Genomic DNA, 19,051 nt, shown 5'->3' on the forward strand with positions numbered 1-19,051 from the left:
ATAAAATAAAGATAGGACCAACTGACAATTTCTGAAAAACAAATCAAGGGAAGGCTATCCTGATCTGATGGACAGGACTGAGCATCACCCACAGATCCTGGCTGTTCACCCAGAAGCTGACCCAAGTGGGACTCTGTTCCCATTAGGGGGTGGAGATGTTCTATATAGGGAAAAGGTACACACAGAGATACTTGGCTAGACCAAAGAACTGGCTATACCGAAGGTTACTAATGATGGATGCTTACCTAATGTAATAGGTATATATCTATATCTATCTTTTAAACCAGCCTCATGTTTAATGGGAGAACACAAGAAGCACTCCCATTAAAGCCAGGAACAAAATAAGAACGTCCACTATCATCCTTATTATTTACAATGGTTCTGGAAATACTAATCAAAGCAATCAACAATAAACAGAAATATAAAGTATAAAAAAATTTAAAAGTGAAGGCAAAGTTATTTGTAGTTGGTATGATTGTCAACCAATAAAAGTCCAAGACAATAAAAAAAATGTTGTAGGCTGGATGGATACAAAATTAATATAAAGAATTTAATAGCCAGTGAGAGTTATCATGGAAGAAAATATCTCATTTATAGTAACCAAGAAGGATAAAATATACAGAAATAACCTAAGATGTGCAAAATTGATGTGAAGAAAATTTAAACTACCCCTGAGGGATGTACACCAAAAAACGACTTGCATTAATGGGAAGATGTGCCATATTCTTAAATAGGAAATACCTCATATGCAAAAAAACAAAACAAACAAAAAAACCCAAGCAAACTTTTTTAAGAAAGGTCTCTTTTTAAAAGCAATGTGAGGGGGCTTCCCTGGTGGCTTCAGTGGTTAGGAATCCGCCTGCCAATGCAGGGGACACGGGCTTGGGGACACGGGCTTGAGCCCTGGTCCAGAAAGATTCCCACAGGCCGCAGAGCAACTAAGCCCGTGCGACACAACGACTGAGCCTGTGCTCTAGAGCCCACGAGCCACAAATACTGAAGCCGGCGCGCCTAGATCCCGTGCTCTGCAACGAGAAGCCACAGCAATAAGCTCGCATACCACAACGAAGAGTAGCGACAGCTCGCGAAAACCCAAGCACAGCAACGAAGACCCAACGCAGCCAAAAATAAATAAAATACATAATTTTTTTTAATTAAAAAATAAATAAAAGCAATGTGAGGGCGTGGAGGCGAGCAGAGGCCTGGCCTATCTCCCCTCCTGCCCCGGCCGCCATGAGGCCCTTCCTCAGCCGCGCTCTCTTCCCGCACACCACCGAGGACTGACTCCGGAGGGCTTCCAGACCCCGAGGCCCAAGGCTGGGGGGCCTGGTGCCGGGCCGGGAAGACCCCTCTGGGCCCCAGAGCTGGAGACAGGGGAAGCAGGGGAAGAGGACGAGGAAGACGCGGGCTTCCTCCCGTCTCTCTTGGAGAGGGAGGACCTGGCCGAGTGCCCTGTACCGGACCGGGAGCTAGAGGCCATGAAACTGAAGCTGTGGGCCATGCAGCAGGCCCAGGGCCCAGAGGGGGGTTAGAGGAAGATGCCGGGGCCCTGCTGGCCGGGCAGCTGCTGAGCCCCGAGCCAGACACCCCCATGGAGAAGGTGGAGCGCGACCACAGATCCAACTGCATGGGCATTGTGGACTACAGGGGCACGGCCCAGGAACTGGAGGCCTATTTCATCCACTACGGGGAGATACACCAGGTGGCCATCCTGTGTGACAAGCCCTCCCGACACCCCAGGGGCTATACCTGCATAGAGTGCCACCAAGAGCTCGGCCCAGGCCGCTGTGGAGCTGAACAAGAGCGTCTTTCGAGGCCGAGTCATCAAGGTGCTGCCCAAAAGAAACAACTTACCAGGGATCAGCTCCACGGACCGCGGCGGCCTTCAGGGACTCCCAGGCGCTGGGGGGGACCCTCTCCCCACAGCAGCCTCCAGGGTAGGGCCCGTGTTGCACCACGAGGGCGGAACCTGGGGCGTGTAAGATTCTCTCCGTGGTATTCACCGTACTGAAGGGAGGGCCCAATTTTGAGAGTGAGGCTGCAGCTGGGTCAATTGTAAACACCTGTGCTCCTCATAGAACGCTTTACTCCGCGCGGAATCACTGCCCCGCCCCCCTTCGCTCGGCGGAAGGACGGCTCAGACCCCACGGCCGAAGCCCGCGGTCACGAAACAGCACACGGGGTGGGGCTGGCACTGGGGCTACTGGGGGCTTTGGAGGGCACACCGGGCAAAGCTGCGGCCAGGTGAGGCCCAGGCGGCGCTGGGTGTGCCCCAAGGTCGGCATCCTCAGGGCTGTTCGACCAACGCCTTTTATAGAAAAGTAGAATCGTGTGTCTTAATGGTTTTTTTTTTAAAAAAGCAATGTGAAAATGGAAATAGACCCACAGACACAGAAAATGAATTTATGCTTACCAAAAGCGAAAGGGGGGGAGGGATAAATTAGGTGGTTGGGATTAACATACACGACTATATATAAAATAGGTAACCAACAAGGACCTGCTGTATAGCACTGGGAACTATACCCAGTATTTTGTAATAACCTATAATGGAAAAGAATCTGAAAAAGTATATGTGTGTGTGTGTGTGTATGTGTGTATCTGTGTAACTGAATCACTGTGCTGTACACCTGAAACTAACACAACACTGTATATCAATGATACTTCAATATAAAAATAAAATAAAAGCAATGTGAGAGGACTGCCAGATATTAAGATATATTACAATACTACAGTAATTAAGGTAATATGGTGCTGGCACATGAAAGGACAGATAGATGAAAGGAACAGAATTTAAAGCCCCCCAAAATATCACCAATAAATGTGTGTATAAATAGATAAACATTTAACATATGATAAAGATGATATTTTGAATCAGTAAGAAAAAGAGTTTTTTCAACAAAATAATGTTAGGAAAACTAAATAGCCAGATAGCAAGGCTGCCACACATTGCAAATATTTTTTCCTAAATTGTTGTCGGTTTTTTTACTTTGTATGTGGTGTTTTTTTGCAGTGCAGGTGTTTTTTATTTCTATTTTGCTTTATGTAGTCACATACAAATACTTTGTATGTGGGTTTTTTGCAGTGCAGGTGTTTTTTATTTCTATTTTGCTTTATGTAGTCAAATGTATTTTGTATTAGTATTTGTATTAGAATTTTCTACTAATATTTTATGACCTTATTTTTTTAATACTTAAATCTTTGCTCCACCTAGATCTTATCTTAATGGAAGATGTGATGTGAGGCCAAGTTTATTTCTCGTAGTGTGATTTCTCAGAGAACCAAGGTGTGTTCAGAAAAGAAAAGTGATTCTTCCTCTGCTTCTAGGACAAGAACCTGTTCCCAACTGCAGAGAATCAAACAGCCTGCACTGGTCAAAGCAACCTCTTCAGCTCTAATCCTGCGAATCTTCACAATAAAACTGCAGTCACCAGTGGCCCTGCACTGCCTCCAAGATAAAGGTCAAAGGCAGGCTGAAAGCACTTTGACCTTGCCCTGCTTTTCAGTGCAATCTCCCTCTGGCTCCCTGCCCCAGAGCACCCTCATTCATTATCTGGATGAAATGCCTTGTGCATACTGGGGTTCACTCTTCACCACATTCTTTGTCTGGCTAACTCGTTTTTCAAATCTAAAGTCAGTCATTACAGGGAATTCCCTGGCAGCCGGCGCTTCTGCTGCAGGGGGCACGGGTTCAATCCCTGGCTGGGGGACTAAGATCCCACAAGCTTTGCGGTGTGGCCAATAAATAAAATGTAAAAAAAAAAAAAGTCAGTCATTACCTACCCCTGAGCTGCCTTGCCTTACATAAGACACACACACACACACACACACACACACACACACACACACACACACACACACATATTCCCCACCCACATCTGTTCCTCTGGGCCACAGGCACATGCCCCAGACCCCTCCACACACATCACTACCAAAGCAGAAGCCACATTCCACATTGTGCTGTCCACTACTGTGTATCTTCCCTGCTGGACTTTGCTTGTTTTCTTGGAACTCCATCCAGCCATGTGAAAAGTTCCATCTAGCCTCCTGGAAGATGAAATACGTACAGTCAATTCATCTCCATCACACCAGGTGACCCTGCAGCACCCAGTAGCAGACTGTCTAACTGACCCGCAGCAAACCACAGGCATACAACTAAGCCTAGTCAGGACCAGTAGAATCACCCAGACCCCAGCACAAATTGCTGACCCACAGAATCATGAGCTAAGCATACTGCTTTTTTTTAAGTCACTTAAGTTTTAGAATGGCTTACTATATAGCAAAAGCTAATTTACAACTGGTTATTGAATTGTTGCAGTCCTTCCATATCAGTTAGTAAATATCCACACTACCAAATTCGCCACCACCAACAAATGGACCCCTGACCACTCTACACCCAGCAACGAGAGCTAATGCCAGGTCCAGCAGGGGCCTTCAGTACATGCCCTGTTTCTATAGCCTGGTCTCTTCTGACTAACCGATGTTAATGAGGTATCAGTTGTTAAATATTTTTCAAATAACCTCTGATCAAAGGGGAATGAGTAAGTGAGCTATAGCATATCAGAATATTACATTGTCACTAAAAATAACCATATGAACTGTCAGTCCGTAAAACCCTGTCTATTAAATACTGTTAAATGCAAAAGAACAGATCACTGCCAATTGGTATGCACCCACTGTAATAACATCAAATGTCTATGTACACAATGACAAAAATGAGAATTGAAATTATAGTACCAAGAGCTTGGTGTTTTTGTTCTCTGTAATTATTTTATTCTAGTGCATAATAAGACAAAAACAACTCTAATCTTTCTAAGTAGAATGCATTTGGAAGCTTGTCTTCTTGGAATTGAATTTTCTCAGAGCAAAGTCCTGACATTGAGTAGAATGCATTAAGAAAAAAATATTTTGTTTCCTATAGGCAATATATCCTAAATGTCTACTTAGATTTCTAACTTACTTTTAAAAGCTAAAAAGTCACAAAATGAAAACGAAGTCAATGTGTTCTAGGATAGATCTTGCTTATTTAATCAAATACTAATTCACGTTTGGATAACTTTGCTCCATCAGCTTCTCTCCCCCATCCCAACATGGACAAGAGCCCTGTTTTTACCAAATCTGCCCTCAAAATTCTTGTGATGCAAAATCTAGAGGATGAGTATACCAGACATTGACAACTTCTTACCCAATATCTCTTCTTCCCATCTTTATTAACAGGACCCTGATTTTTTTTTCCCAGGGTTGCAAGGTGACAGTTATACTTACTGCCCCAGGATCCCTTGCAGCTAGTCATGGCCATGTGACCATTTCTGGCCAATGGGATGTAAGTATCAATCTACTGGATGGGGCTTCAGGGAAAGTAACTGTTTTCCCAATATAAAGAAATCATTCAGATAAAGAGACAAAGAAGATGTGGTACATATATACAATGGAATACTACTCAGCCATCAAAAGGAATGAAGTAATGTCATCTGCAGCAACATGGATGGACCCAGAGATTACCATACTAAGTGAAGTAAGTCAGACAGAGAAAGACAGACATCATATGATAACACAGGTAGAATCTAAAGTATGACACAATGAACTTACTTATGAAACAGAAACAGACTCACTGACATACAAAACAAGCTTAGGGTTGCCAAACGGGAAAGGGGTGGGGAAAGGATAAAATAGGAGTTTGGAACTAGCAGGTACCAACTACTTTATATAAAATACATAAACAACAAGGTCCTACTGTATAGCACAGAGAACTTCATTCAATAGCCTGTAATAAACCATACTGGAAAGGAATATATATATTCATATATATATATGAATAACTTTGCTGTACACCAGAAACTAATGCAACATTGTAACCAACTATACTTCAATTTTTAAAAAAAATTTTTTTTAATAAAGAAACTATTCATCAGGCACATGTCTTCTGCCTTTGTCCATTTCCCCTCTTCTGGCCTGGAATGCAAACATGATGCCTACAGACGCAGCAGCCATCTGTGAGGATGAAGAAAGCTACACAGCATAAATGGCAGAGCAGAAAAGCAGAAGGGCGTGCTGGACCAGCTATGGAGCACCTTGCTATGGACTTTTCTGGGGGGAGAAAAAGAAACTTCTTACTTGTTTTAGCCACCATAGTGAGGTTTCTGTAACATGTAACCAGACACAACCCTGACTGATATAAAGGTGGGATGGGCACTGAGGAAAAGGAGGATGGGACAGAGGGTATGGACAGAGAGGCCAGGCCAATCCATTTATGAAAGAAGTAGACGAGAGGAAGGAAGGAGCAAGAGAAGATCCAGCCCCAGCCTGTGGTTAGGGAGCCGTGTGGGTGTTGGCACAGAGGCCACCTGGAGAAACTGAGAGGGGAGGGGAGGAAAGGCCTTTGGAAGTGTTACTAGAGCTCAGGAATCACACCCCCGTAAAGGTCTTCAACAGAGTCCTGTAACAATGGAATTCCTTCTCAATTTCCTCTGGCTGCTTCATTTTATTTTTGTGAATTGGCGGCGGCGGGGGGGCGGGGGTGTCTCTGCAGTGACCCAGCCATGTGGAGCCCCAGGATTTACTAGGATCATGTAAGCATCAATTCAGGGAAGTTTTTAAAGAGCAGAGACAAGGCAGCCAGAGATGTGAGGTCAAGTCCTCATCCTTTCATGACTTGCTGTGGAATCTCAAGCCAGTACATTTCCAAGTGTGGCTTCAGGTCCCCCTTTGTGAAAGAGGGGAGCAGATCAAACGTGCCGGGAGAAGCCTTCCAGCTCGGTTCCTATAGTAGGTCCAAGCGTTACTGCAAGAGAAGCATATCTGGACTCCTAGAAGGATATTCCCCCTTTGGGTAGCCTTCCTTTTTGGCTTTGATGGCAATACATGGTGTGAAGAAAAGAAGCACGTGCAGCGAAAATGAAGGCCATCCCAAGTCAATAAACATCTGTTGACCAGCTGCTCTGAATTGAGCACTCCGATGAAGATGGCCAAAGGATACAGTCTAAGCTCCGTAGCCAGGGGCAAAGCCCTCCCCACCCGGCCCCCTCTGATCCAGGGCCTTTCTCTCCCTGTCCCCCACACACATCCTCACTTCTGGCACTCAAGCTGCTCACAGCATCCTCAGCCTCTTGTGATACTCCACGCCTCCCTCAATCTCCTCCAGCTATACCCTCTCTCCACGGGAGATGCCTTCCCTTTTTGACCTGGAAAAATCTTACTCATCCTTCAGTGCCCAGACCAAGTGTTCTGAGAAAAATAAAAGCAGCTAGTCACTGGCCCAGGTGCTACCGGCTAGGCTGTGATGTTCCCCTGATGAAATTAACAATTTCATAGACTATCAATGCCAGTCGAGAACTCCAACAAGACACAAATGATACCACTTGGGAATCATACCTGAATAGAAATGGAAAACAAAGACATTGTGCAACAAGGAGAAGGACCACACCTCCCCTCCTGAGACTGACGTGAGCTGCCATGGCTTCTTTTCCAAGGACATCACTATCCTCACTCCATTCATCCCACCTCCTAGACTAAAAGGATTAAGATGCCCAGTCACCAAATTGCCCCTCTTTCTAACAAGACTGACCCAGAAGAGACCCGACTTCCTTGTACTCGAATCACCAAACACAAGCCCAAACCTCTATGAAGCCCCTCCGAACCGCTCTTACCCAGACACTCCATGGTTCTGTGGGTTGCATGTTCTCTTTTCATGTAGCAGGTTACAAACCCAAGTTCAACTACATGTGTATTCCTGGTGCCCTTGGCAGGTGGTCAGTGACAATCTCTTCCTCTCTGACCTGCTCTAATCCAGCAGAGCAAATCTCCTCTCCCATGGACATCTACATCCCCTGTGCACACCTCTAGCTGCTGGAACAGTCTGCTGTAACATCTCTCCTCAGTTCCACTGTCTCACTACCTCTCTCCCCAAAGCCTGTTCATCCTCTCATGACAGGGTTCACATCTTCCTCTGCACTGAGCATGTCCCTCAGGAGTCTGTGGAACAAATGTCCCAAGACCCCACACCATAAATCAGCATGGCTAGGCCCCCAAGAGTCTCAACCCCAAGCACCAAAATGTTCATAACTCTTCCCCCTTCCTGGACCACATATTACGTGGAACCACAGGACGGGAATATTAGAAAGTCTGTCTTCATCAGCACTTCCCATACTGCATCTCATTTTTGCCGTGTGCGCTGTTCTTAAATTTGCAGATTTGCCATCACTGCTGATCGCCCATCGAGGCCACCTCTGTGACATGAACCTCCCCTGACAGTGCGATGCCACGTTATTGCAAGCAGAGGGTTGCAACGGCAGGCAAATAACAGGAACATAAGTTAATGAGTTGAGAGCACCAAGCTCCTTCACCAGAGGGAAGAAAGGAAGAGTCCTGAGGTTTAAATCACGTCCATAAAACATCTGCAAAGAGGAGTCGGAGGGGCTGCTGGCAGCCTAGCAAACAGCAATTCTAGGAAGCAGCCTTTTAGAGATCAGTATGTCCTGAAGTGTACCTTTCTATTTCTTTTTCAGTTAAAACACATCGACGTGGAGGCCAGCTGCATTTGTCCTGGCCCTGGCACGACAGGACACCACCAGGAACAGCGGCAGCAGCCCATCTTCAAGGGCTCTCTGCGAGAAACTGCATCTGCTTTTACCAAGGAAAATGTGATTTTGCTCAGCCTTATGGAATGTGGAACAAATACTTTTTTTTAAAAAAAATGACAGGTTTGGTTGGGGTTTTTCTCCCTCTCCAGAATGGTTCCCTAGATGACAAGGGTAGTGCAAACACCACTCACTCACCAAAGCTTAAAATGAAAACTTCTTAAGTCAGAAAGAGAGAGACAAATATATGATATCGCTTATATGTGGGACCTAAAAGAATGATGCAAATGAACTTATATACAAAACAGAAAGAGACTCACAGGTATAGAAAGCAAACTATGGTTACCAAAGGGGAAAGGGAGTGGGGGAGGGATAAATTAGGAGGCTGGGATTAACAGATACACCCTCATATATATAAAATAGATAATCAACAAGGACCTACTGTACAGCACCAGGAACTCTACTCAAGATCTTGTAATAACCTATAATGGAAAAGAATCTGAAAAAGAATATGTATATATACGTATAACCGAATCACTTTGCTGTACACCTGAAACTAACCCAACATTGTAAATCAACTCTACTCCAATATATATATATATATATATATATATATATATATATATATATATATTTTTTTTTTTTTTTTTTTTTTTTTTTGCGGTATGCGGGCCTCTCACTGTTGTGGCCTCTCCCATTGCGGAGCACAGGCTCCGGACGCGCAGGCCTAGCGGCCATGGCTCACGGGCTTAGTTGCTCCGCGGCATGTGGGATCTTCCCGGACCAGGGCACGAACCCGTGTCTCCTGCATCGGCAGGCGGATTCTCAACCACTGCGCCACCAGGGAAGCCCCCAATATATATTTTTTTAAAAAAGAAAATTTCTTGTCTGCTCTCATTTTCCCACTCACTCCTGCAGTATCAGCCCCCATACTGCAGTACCTCATCAGAAAGGAAATAGGGTCACAGACACACACACCGGAGAGAAGGGGCCCAAGATGACTCTCTGAAAAAGAAGAGAGTTTTTCTTGTTGTCTCTTCGGCCATTGTTGAGGGGAAGTTGAAATATAACAAAATGGCCTCTTTCTTTTTTTTTTTTTTTTTCCAACACAAATTAATTCTGCAGCCACAAGAAGGGTTGTAAACCAGATGCCTCCTCTCAATAGTTTAAGAAACTTGTGACCTGGAGAATCATCTCAGTTTTGTCACCCGTAAAGCTGGGTTCTTTTCTCTGACCCCAACATCAAAAGGATGTTATAAGAAACATTGGTACAATATCTTTAAAGTGCTTGTGATTTCTCAGAGAGAAAAAAAAAAAAATTGAATATGAGGTGAGACTGTAAACTAAAGTGTAGGCCTGTCCAAAAGCGAATGAAACAAGTCCTTAGACTACATGTCACACTGGCCTTGCTACTCAGAATGCCAGCCCGGCCACGACTGACCACAGCTGGGGAAACACCTGGGCTCCTGGGGCGCACTGCCCAGCGTCGCACAGAGCTCTGCCCCTGAACTGCACTGGAATCGGAGACAAACCTGGTTCCTGAACACGGGTCTGCTTTGTAGTCACAACATGGAGGGCCTCCAGGGAGTCGGGGGGGGGGGTCCATCCTCCTACCTCACCACTGAGTCCTCCTGGTGCCTGAGCACCACTGCTGCTGACTCATTGCTTCACTCCTCATAATTCCCCGCCTAGACTACCAGCAAAGACCACGCCCCTCATCACCCACCATCACCTCCCCACCCCCACCAGCACATGCTTGTTCGCAAACTAACCCTACACACGGAGGGCAGAGAAAGATCAAGTTTAGAGGCAGCCACTCCAGATGGGGAGGCGGCAGGTGTGACAAGCCAGGGAACTTGCACACGAGGCTGGTCTTGGGCACCACACGTCAAGGGGATCTTCCGCCTGCCTGCCAGAATCTTACAAGTTTATACAGAGGCCTTAACTGGGTTCAGTCACATATACTGTCCAGACGCTTCCAACACCTTACTCTCTCAAGGCTGTGTCCTTGAAACCGGCTCCACTGGGGGACGGCGAGCGGAAGGTACATTCCAAGGACAGGGGAGGTAGGAGAGGGGGTGCAGCTCTCATGTCAACCTCAGAGGAAACAGGGTCCAGGGACCTGAGACCACTGGTCCAGACTGTCTAGTAGATTCACACAAACCTTTACATTTGTCATCAGAGAACATTTAACAAGTTGCCTAGGGCAATAATAATAATAATAGCTCATAATTTTGCATGCCTACTATGTGTCAGAGACCATTCTAAGAGCTTTTCATGCATTAGCTCATAATAACTTCAGGCAGACAGTGCCATTACTGTGCCTATTTTTGATCTGGGGAAGCACAGAGGCGAAGTCATTTGCTTCAAGTCCTGCAGCTAATAAAGTGTCAGACCCCCAGCCCCAGAGCCCATGCCTTTGACCACTTTGTCACACTGTCATCTCACAAAATAAATCTAGGGCACGTTAGTGAAGAGCATTTGTTAAGTTCCCTGGGTTATTGGGGTACCCGTGCCAGAAAGCCAAGCAGAAGTTGCAGCCACTCACACTCTGGGCTACTGGTATTTGCATGTCCCAAGTACACCACACGCTCAAGGACAAAGCTACGATCCTCAATGGTAACAGCCAAGTGTGGCGCTAACCGTGTACACACTTGGTTTTCTTTATTCTCACAATAGTCTCGTGAGGTAGGTGATACTGTTCCCACTTTATACAAGAGGAAACTGAGGCTCAGAGCTGATCAACAACTTGCCTGATGGGCATGCAATAGACACACCTGAAAAGATCCTGTTCAGAGTGGTCACCTGCACCCAACCTGTGCTGAGTTCTATAAGGAGCTAGAAGCCACAGCCCTTGGGTCCAGTCTGTGCTGTGGCCTCAGCACCCAGGATGGAGCCTGAAAGGTCAGCTCCTGTAGATGAAGGCATGCATGCTTGCAGGAAGGAATGAATGACTGAATGAAACAGTGTTGCTCATAATTAAAATAAGAGCCAAATATACCTGGAGAAAACCATAGTTAGAAAAGACTCATGCACCCCCAATGTTCATTGCAGCACTATTTAGAATAGCCAGGACATGGAATCAACCTAAATGTCCATCGACAGATGAATGGATAAAGAAGATGTGGTACATATATACGATGGAATACAAAAAGAATGAAATAATGCCACTTGCAGCAACATGGATGGACCTAGAGATTGTCATACTGAGTGAAGTAAGTCAGATAGTGAAGGACAAATACGATATCGCTTATACGTGGAATCTAAAAAAATGGTACAAATGAACTTATTTACAAAACAGAAATAGAGTTACAGATGTAGAAAGCAGTCATGATTACCGGCGGGAAACAGAGGAGAGATAGATTGGGAGATTGGGATTGATAGGTACACACTACTATATATAAAATAGATAACCAATAAAGACCTACTGTATAGCACAAGGAACTCTACTCAATACTCTGTAACCTATATGGGGAAAAAAGTCTAAAAAAAGGGGCTATATGTATATGCATAACTGACTCACTTTGCTGTACAGCAGAAAGTAACACAACACTGTAAATCAACTATACTCCAATAAAAAAATTTTAAAAAACAGAAAAAGAAATGAAAAATTCGAGCTTATATTGAACCAAAAAGTACAGAGTACCCATATTCTAGAGATTATTTAATGTTATGATATTAAATAAAGCTAGTATTTTATAATTAAAAAAATAAGATAACAGCCAACAATCCTTAAAGGTCAGAAGAGCAGGAAGTGTAACAAAGGTTTATTTTAGATTCACTGTGGGAGGTGGGAACGCAGAATCACCCCGCCCACCAAGTCATTTTCCTCCAGGCCGACCTACTTCAGGGCGAGTGAGGGTTTGCAGAGCTGTTCCTCTGTCCCAGGCTGACTTGTAAAAGTGGCTGCTGCCATTCTGAGCCCTTAAATATATACAGTGACCTATGCGCTGATGTGGCCAAAGAAGGAGGAACATGTGAAATTGTTCCCATTAAAATCAGCCCTGGGGCAACCACCGCGTCACCAAGTGGCAGGCCCGGCTGGCCTCGGTTTGTAGTATAGGACCGCGGTCTCTCTGCGCCTGTAAAGTTCGGCTTTTATAAAGTCCCTCTCGCCTACCGCATCTCCCGCCTCTGCCCCTCCCCCTCCCCCACACAAGTGCAGCCACTTACAACAGCCGCTGACTTAATGAAAACCCTTCAGCTTTGTTTCTACCCTAACAGCGGATCTGTTCCTACCAGAATAACAAACCAAGTATGCTCTCTGCTTCACAAGTTTGGGTGTTTTTTGTTTGTTTGTTTTTTGTTTTTCTTTGGGCGGTGGGGAGACAGCAAATGAGCTGTGGGCACTAAACTAGTTCTCATCTGGTGCCTGGGAGACTCACTTTTTCGCATCACGTCTTCCTGGACTCACAATAAAGGATGCTTCAGCTCTTGGCGGGGTATCAGCTTCAGAGCCTCATCACAGGACCCCAATTACATTGTTAACAGTAAAGAAGAAAGCTTGAACCAATTTTAGAACAAGAGTTAAGAGGAATAAAAATCCCCGCTGTGATCTTTTTAAGCATTAGTTGGGTAATAGTTCCCTCCTGTGGTGTAAGTGGAAATTGCTGCTCTTACCCATTGGAAAGTTTTCCAATGTCTAAAGGATAATAAATTTTGTGGGCTGCTATGAACCATATGGGCAATCAGGTAAAGCCTATGGACCTCTTCCCAAATGCATAAAGTAAAATACATAAAATTACAAAGGAAACCAATTATATTTAGATTTATTTATCCAATTATTAAACACGTGGGGTCTATAGTAATATATGTGCTTTTTTGACAGTAAAGAACAAGACCTAGTGGCAGGTCTATTTACCATAAATGCAAAGTAGTGATAAGTATAAATGATGTTCTGAGAAATCAGTGGCAACTGTAATGTGATATACAAATAGCTAGGATTTCGAGATGGGACAAAATCACAGGTTCTAGTAATACCACAAAGGTCAATATTTGACCTTTTGTCACCATTTATCATTGAAGGAATTCTATATTTCACTTAGAGCTTAGTAAACACAAAGCCTCCGTTTTTTCCCATTCTAGTAGACGAGGAGACCTCCTGAATTCCATCCCCTTGGGGACCCCTTTGGGGTTGGTGGAGCCCAGCTAGTCTCTCCACCTTAATCTATTCATGGAGCAGTTTCCCCACCTGAGGCAAGGAGGTTACCAATCTTGTAGTATTTCAGGGGGAAAATGCTATTGTTACCTCCAGGGTGTAAGAACTGGGGAATCTGATTGAAATGGCCATTCCAACACTTCGCATAACTGATACAACACTGCTCTGAAAACCAGGACACCAGCTTCTCTTCCATCCTGGCTAAGCTGGCAGAAATGGAAGCAAATTTCAGCAAGATAAAATACATATAAGCCTAAAGTCAGAGAAGGGCCAACAATCTCACCAAATTCTCCCCAAGTTATAGGGAGTTTGCAGGTGCTGAGAACAATTATAACAGCCAGCAGCTCTGAGCACCTACCCGGGTCGGTCCTTCAGGCGCTGCTCCTTTGTTGCTGCACCATCAGGGTGATGGAGGCTTACAGCCCAGAATCACAAAGGACCCAGCCCAGGTCAGGATGCTTCTAACAACCAGCCTTTAGCCTTCGCACAGCGCTGCTGCTGGTTTGTAAATTTGGGACTTTCAGGGGTGAAATCTGAAACAAGCCCCGAACTCGAGGAGCAAACAAAGAGGCAGCCAGTCCAGATCATAAGCGGTGTGTTAACAAGCGGAGGAGCTTACCTGCGAGGTCGGTCTTGGGCTCTGCAGTGTGAGTGGGTCTCACATCCCCCCACCAGAATCTTACACGTTTATGTAGAGGCATAGTGGGTTCGATCATGTATACTGTCTAGAGGGTCTCAACACTGCGTACCCTCTCAAGGCTGCATCCTTGAAACCCTCTCCACTGAGGGAACCACAGGTGGCACATGCATTTCAAGGACTGGAGGGGGTGAGGAGCCTCCTGTTACCCGGCTCAACTGCAGGTCCCGGTCTCTAGATGACCTCCCCCAACAGCTGCCTCAGTGGGAGGGACCCTGACCCCAGGAGACCCCAGTGATACCCACAACTTGGAATGAGAAGTTGAAGGGGAAGTGTGTCCTCTGGGAAAGGCAGCACGTGAGCAGAGCCCGGCATTCAGCGGAGGGCCTCCCAGCCGTGGAGAATGACACAACAACACAGGCAACCAAGGACCCCTTGGCTGGAGTGTCCGGACCACTTTCCACAAGCCTCTCATCCACCAAGCAATCCCACAGCCCGTCCAAACGTGCCCCTTCTCCCTGCTGGACTCCCCACACCTCACCTGCCTGCACCCTCTCCTGCCCAAACCGTCTTGGGGCCTCACGGGGCTCTCTCATTGCTGCCCTTTCTCACCCCTGGACTCCTCACACATTGCCTTTGTCTAAACACTGCCCAACCAGCCCACCACGCCTGCCCGCTACACACACACACACACACACACACACACACACACACACACACACACACACACACACGGTAAGGGGACTCTCCCTTGGCCATCTAGACACGGTGGGAAGGGATGGAGATGAGATGGCAGAGCCGCAGGACTTGAGCTAATCTACTCTCACGAAAACCCCCAAATCACAACTAACTGTTGAACAACCATCAACCAAAAAAAGATATCCTACCTCCAAAGACAAAGAAGAAGCCACAACGAGATGGTAGGAGGAGCACAATGGCAATATAATCAAATCCCACAAACTGGAAAATAATTCTGTGGCAGAGGTTCTCCCACAGGAGTGGGAATTCTGAGCCCCACATCTGGCTTCCCAGCCTGGGGGTCTGGCAGCAGGAGGAGGAGCACCAGGAGCATTTGGCTTTGAAGGCTAGCAGGACTTGAGTGCAGGAGCTGCACACAGGACTGGGGGAAACAGAGACGCCACGCTTCCTTTTTTTTTTGGCCATGCCGCACAGCTTGCGGGATCTTATTTCCCCGACCAGGGATCGAACCCGTGCCCCGTGCAGTGGAAGCACGGAGTCTTAATCACCGGACTGCCAAGGAATTCCCCTTAAACTGCACTCTTGGAGGGCATACACAAGGTGTCACGTGCACTGGGATCCAGGGCAAATCAGCAACTCCAAAGGACCCTGGGCCAGACCTACCTGCAGGTCTTGGAGGGTGTCTTGGGGAGGCGGGGGTGGCTGTGGCTCACTGTGGGGACAAAACACTAGTGGCAGAAGCCCCAGAGAATACGTGAGCTCTCCTGGAGGCTGCCATTTTCTCACCAAGACCTGGCTCCACCCAACGGCCTGGGATGCCTCAGGCCGAACAACCAACAGGGCAGGAGCAGAGCCCCACCCATCAGCAGACAGGCTGCCTCAAGTCGTGCTGACCCCAAGGCCGCCTCTAAACAAACACACCCTTTGACACAGCCCTGCCCACCAGAGCGACAAGACCCAGCCCCCCACACGAGTGGACAGGCACTGGCCGCTCCCACAAGGAAGCCTGCACAAGCCCCTGGACCAACCCCACCCGCCATGGGGCAGACACCAGAAGCCAGAGGAGCTACGATCCTGCAGCCTGCAGGACCAAGACTACAAACACAGAAAGTTAGAAAAACACCACAGGGAAATATGTTCCAGATGAAGGAACAAGATAAAACCCCAGAAGAACAACTAAGTTAAGGGGCAATAAGCAATCTACCTGATAAAGAATTCAGAGTAATGATAGTAAAAATGAGCCAAGATCTCAGATAAGCACAGCGGGAAGTAACAGCAGTGGTGCCCCACAGCCCACACTCTGCATGCAGCCCCTGGATTCCTTTTTTTTTTTTTTTTTTTTTTGTGGTACGTGGGCCTCTCACTGCTGTGGCCTCTCCCATTGCGGAGCACAGGCTCCGGACACGCAGGCTCAGCGGCCATGGCTCACGGGCCCAGCCGCTCCGCGGCATGTGGGATCTTCCTGGACCGGGGCACAAACCCGTGTCCCCTGCATTGGCAGGTGGATTCTCAACCACTGCGCCACCAGGGAAGCCCTCCCCTGGATTCCTGATCCACCCCCAGTCCTCCTCAGCCAGCTCACCAGCTGCAAGCTCCATGGCTGAAACCCCGTGAAATGCCCCAGGCCTCCCCACAGGCACACGATTGCCTCCTTAGGACACCCTTTCTGAAGCAGGGTGTCCCTTACCTGCCCCACCCCGCTGTCTGTCCTAAGCAGGTATCTCCCCAGAGTGCCCAGGCCACCCCATGAGGATGGGCTGAGTGTTGCCCTCACACTTGGGATGCAGGCTCCACACCCATTTCCTGAGAGTCTGAGACATATCCCATGTGTTGGCCTCAGTGGCAGGGCCTGGCTCCCCCCACCCACTAGTACCGGCCTTTATGGCATCAGTGGCTGGAGAAGGTGTGAGGGTGAGGGTCGGTCAGATAGAGCTTGGGATGGGAGGTGCCACTCAGGTCTGTCAACACCTGTTCTGAGTGTCCAGGCCTTGCCTGTGAAGTCCAGAGCTCTGGGGAAGAAGGCCCTTCTGACCTCCTCTCCTGACCAGTAGGTGCAGACACGTTCCAGCAGACTGCTGTGTGCTCACAAGGGGTGCAGCCCCTGAAAGCCTGCTGGGGAGTCCACATCACCCACTGAGCCTCCTTTGCTCTGAGAGTCCCGGAGGCACAGGGCGTCGCCCCTGGGATTTCATTCAACTCTACAGTTTCTCAGCTACCAACCTGCTGCATCTCAGGAATGAGCCCCAAAGAGAAGCAAGACTCTTCTCCTGGGACCAAGTCAAAGCTTCATCCCCCAGCACCCACAGCTTCTAGTGGGCTCATCTCTACCATAGCAAAACAGGCTTCCCCACAACTGGGGCAACCTCTTGGCCTGGGCCTTACATGGCATGACCAGGCTGGGGCCATTTTAGGATTCAGGCAGCTCCCTCTGAGGTACAGGGCACTTTCTGCTGAGAATGAGAAACATGAATCTCCTCAGCACTGTCTAATGAGTGATTTACCTTCTCTCCATCCTGCCAACATCTGACCAGCGGGTGAAAGCATTCAGATCACTCCTAAACATCAGCAGAGGCTTCCGGGAGCCCTGTTATTTCTGCTTACCAGTTCCCCAGTGGGGTCTCAGCCAATTCAACCCAACAAATGCAGTACTATTGTTGGAGCACGGCATGGCATGCATGGCATGAACATTCTTTGCCCTCCCAGAGATGGCCTGAATGCAATAGGCAGCTATGAATTGAAGCCGATCAGCCCAGGTACATAAGAAATATCTATTGATTGATTGATTCAATTCTGAGTCTGAAGCCCATCCCACAGGGTGATGACAAATTCAGTCTCAGTCATTACTGGCTTCCCACACAAATAGCCAATGTGGTGCCAGGTCCTGGGTCACCTTTCCATGCTGCCCAGACTCATGGTCCCTTCAGTTACAGAAGCTCCACCTCATTTGGAGTGTGACACCCACCGGGCCTGCCGTGATCCCTCTAAAAAAGCTATCCCCTCTGAGATGTTGCTGCTTCCTTTAACTCCTGGCCCCAGAGACTCCACCCAGCAAACAACCCCTGGAACAGGAACATGCAAGGGGTTTAGCTACCTGGTTGGCATTGAAAGGAGGGAGAAGGAAATGGAGAACTCCCACAAATTCACACTTAAACCTATCGTTGTTCTCAGTTCAATTTCACTCTTCCTTGGAATATAAATTCCTTGAGGGCACAGTTGTATTCGCAGCACCTAGAGTAATCAATAATCTCACCATATATAATTTTGAATTCTTGGGGAGAAAAAAAATGAATAGGTGAATGGAGAGATGGATGTGAGGAATGAGAGCAAATGCCCTACTATAAAACAAATACTCCAAGAGACAGGAGAAACTTTAGAAAGCCTTTAACTTTTCATCTCAGTGAGATCCCAGCTCCCATCACTCAACTCCTCTGTGCCTTGTTTCCTCCTGTCCTGCAAAATGGGATGAAGTCACTGGCCATCTCACTAGTGACTGCTCAGCTAAAATAAGTTAATGGAATTTAAATGCTTAGAAGAGGACCTGGAACGGGGCAGGCACTCAGTAGATGTCAGCTACTTTTCGCAGTAACAACAGCACGCAAGAGGAAGCAATGTTTGTCATTGTAGATGTTCAGATCAGAGACGGCCGCTGAAAGATCCCCAGCTCAGCCACTCGGCAGCCGTGTGACCGTGGACAAGTTGATCAACTTCTCTCCAACAAGTTGACTCCTCTGTGTAGAGTATGAATAAAAATATCAATTTCATAGGGTTCTTCTGCAACAAATTAATTATTATTTAAAGACTCAGTACAGTCCTTAGAACCAGTAGGTACACAGCTGATGTTAAGCAAGTTATTATACGAAGTAAGAGTAGGCAACCATGCTATCAGTGGAACACAGCCAGCAGTGGACTAGAGAGAGAAAGGTGAGATCAGTAGAGTGCATCAGAATGTAAAGATGAGATGTGAAGGCATTAGGGGCAAAACTC

The 19,051-nt window shown here is 47.0% G+C and overlaps 1 pseudogene; it reads left to right on the plus strand.

Moving 5' to 3' along the window:
* Positions 1-1,233: 1,233 nt before the first annotated feature.
* On the plus strand, positions 1,234-2,011 carry LOC131764329 (embryonic polyadenylate-binding protein 2-like; annotated as a pseudogene).
* The last annotated feature ends 17,040 nt before the right edge of the window (positions 2,012-19,051 follow it).

The sequence above is a fragment of the Kogia breviceps genome, chromosome 10 (genome assembly GCF_026419965.1).
Source record: "Kogia breviceps isolate mKogBre1 chromosome 10, mKogBre1 haplotype 1, whole genome shotgun sequence".
In the NCBI taxonomy this organism is placed as follows: Eukaryota; Metazoa; Chordata; class Mammalia; order Artiodactyla; family Physeteridae; genus Kogia; species Kogia breviceps.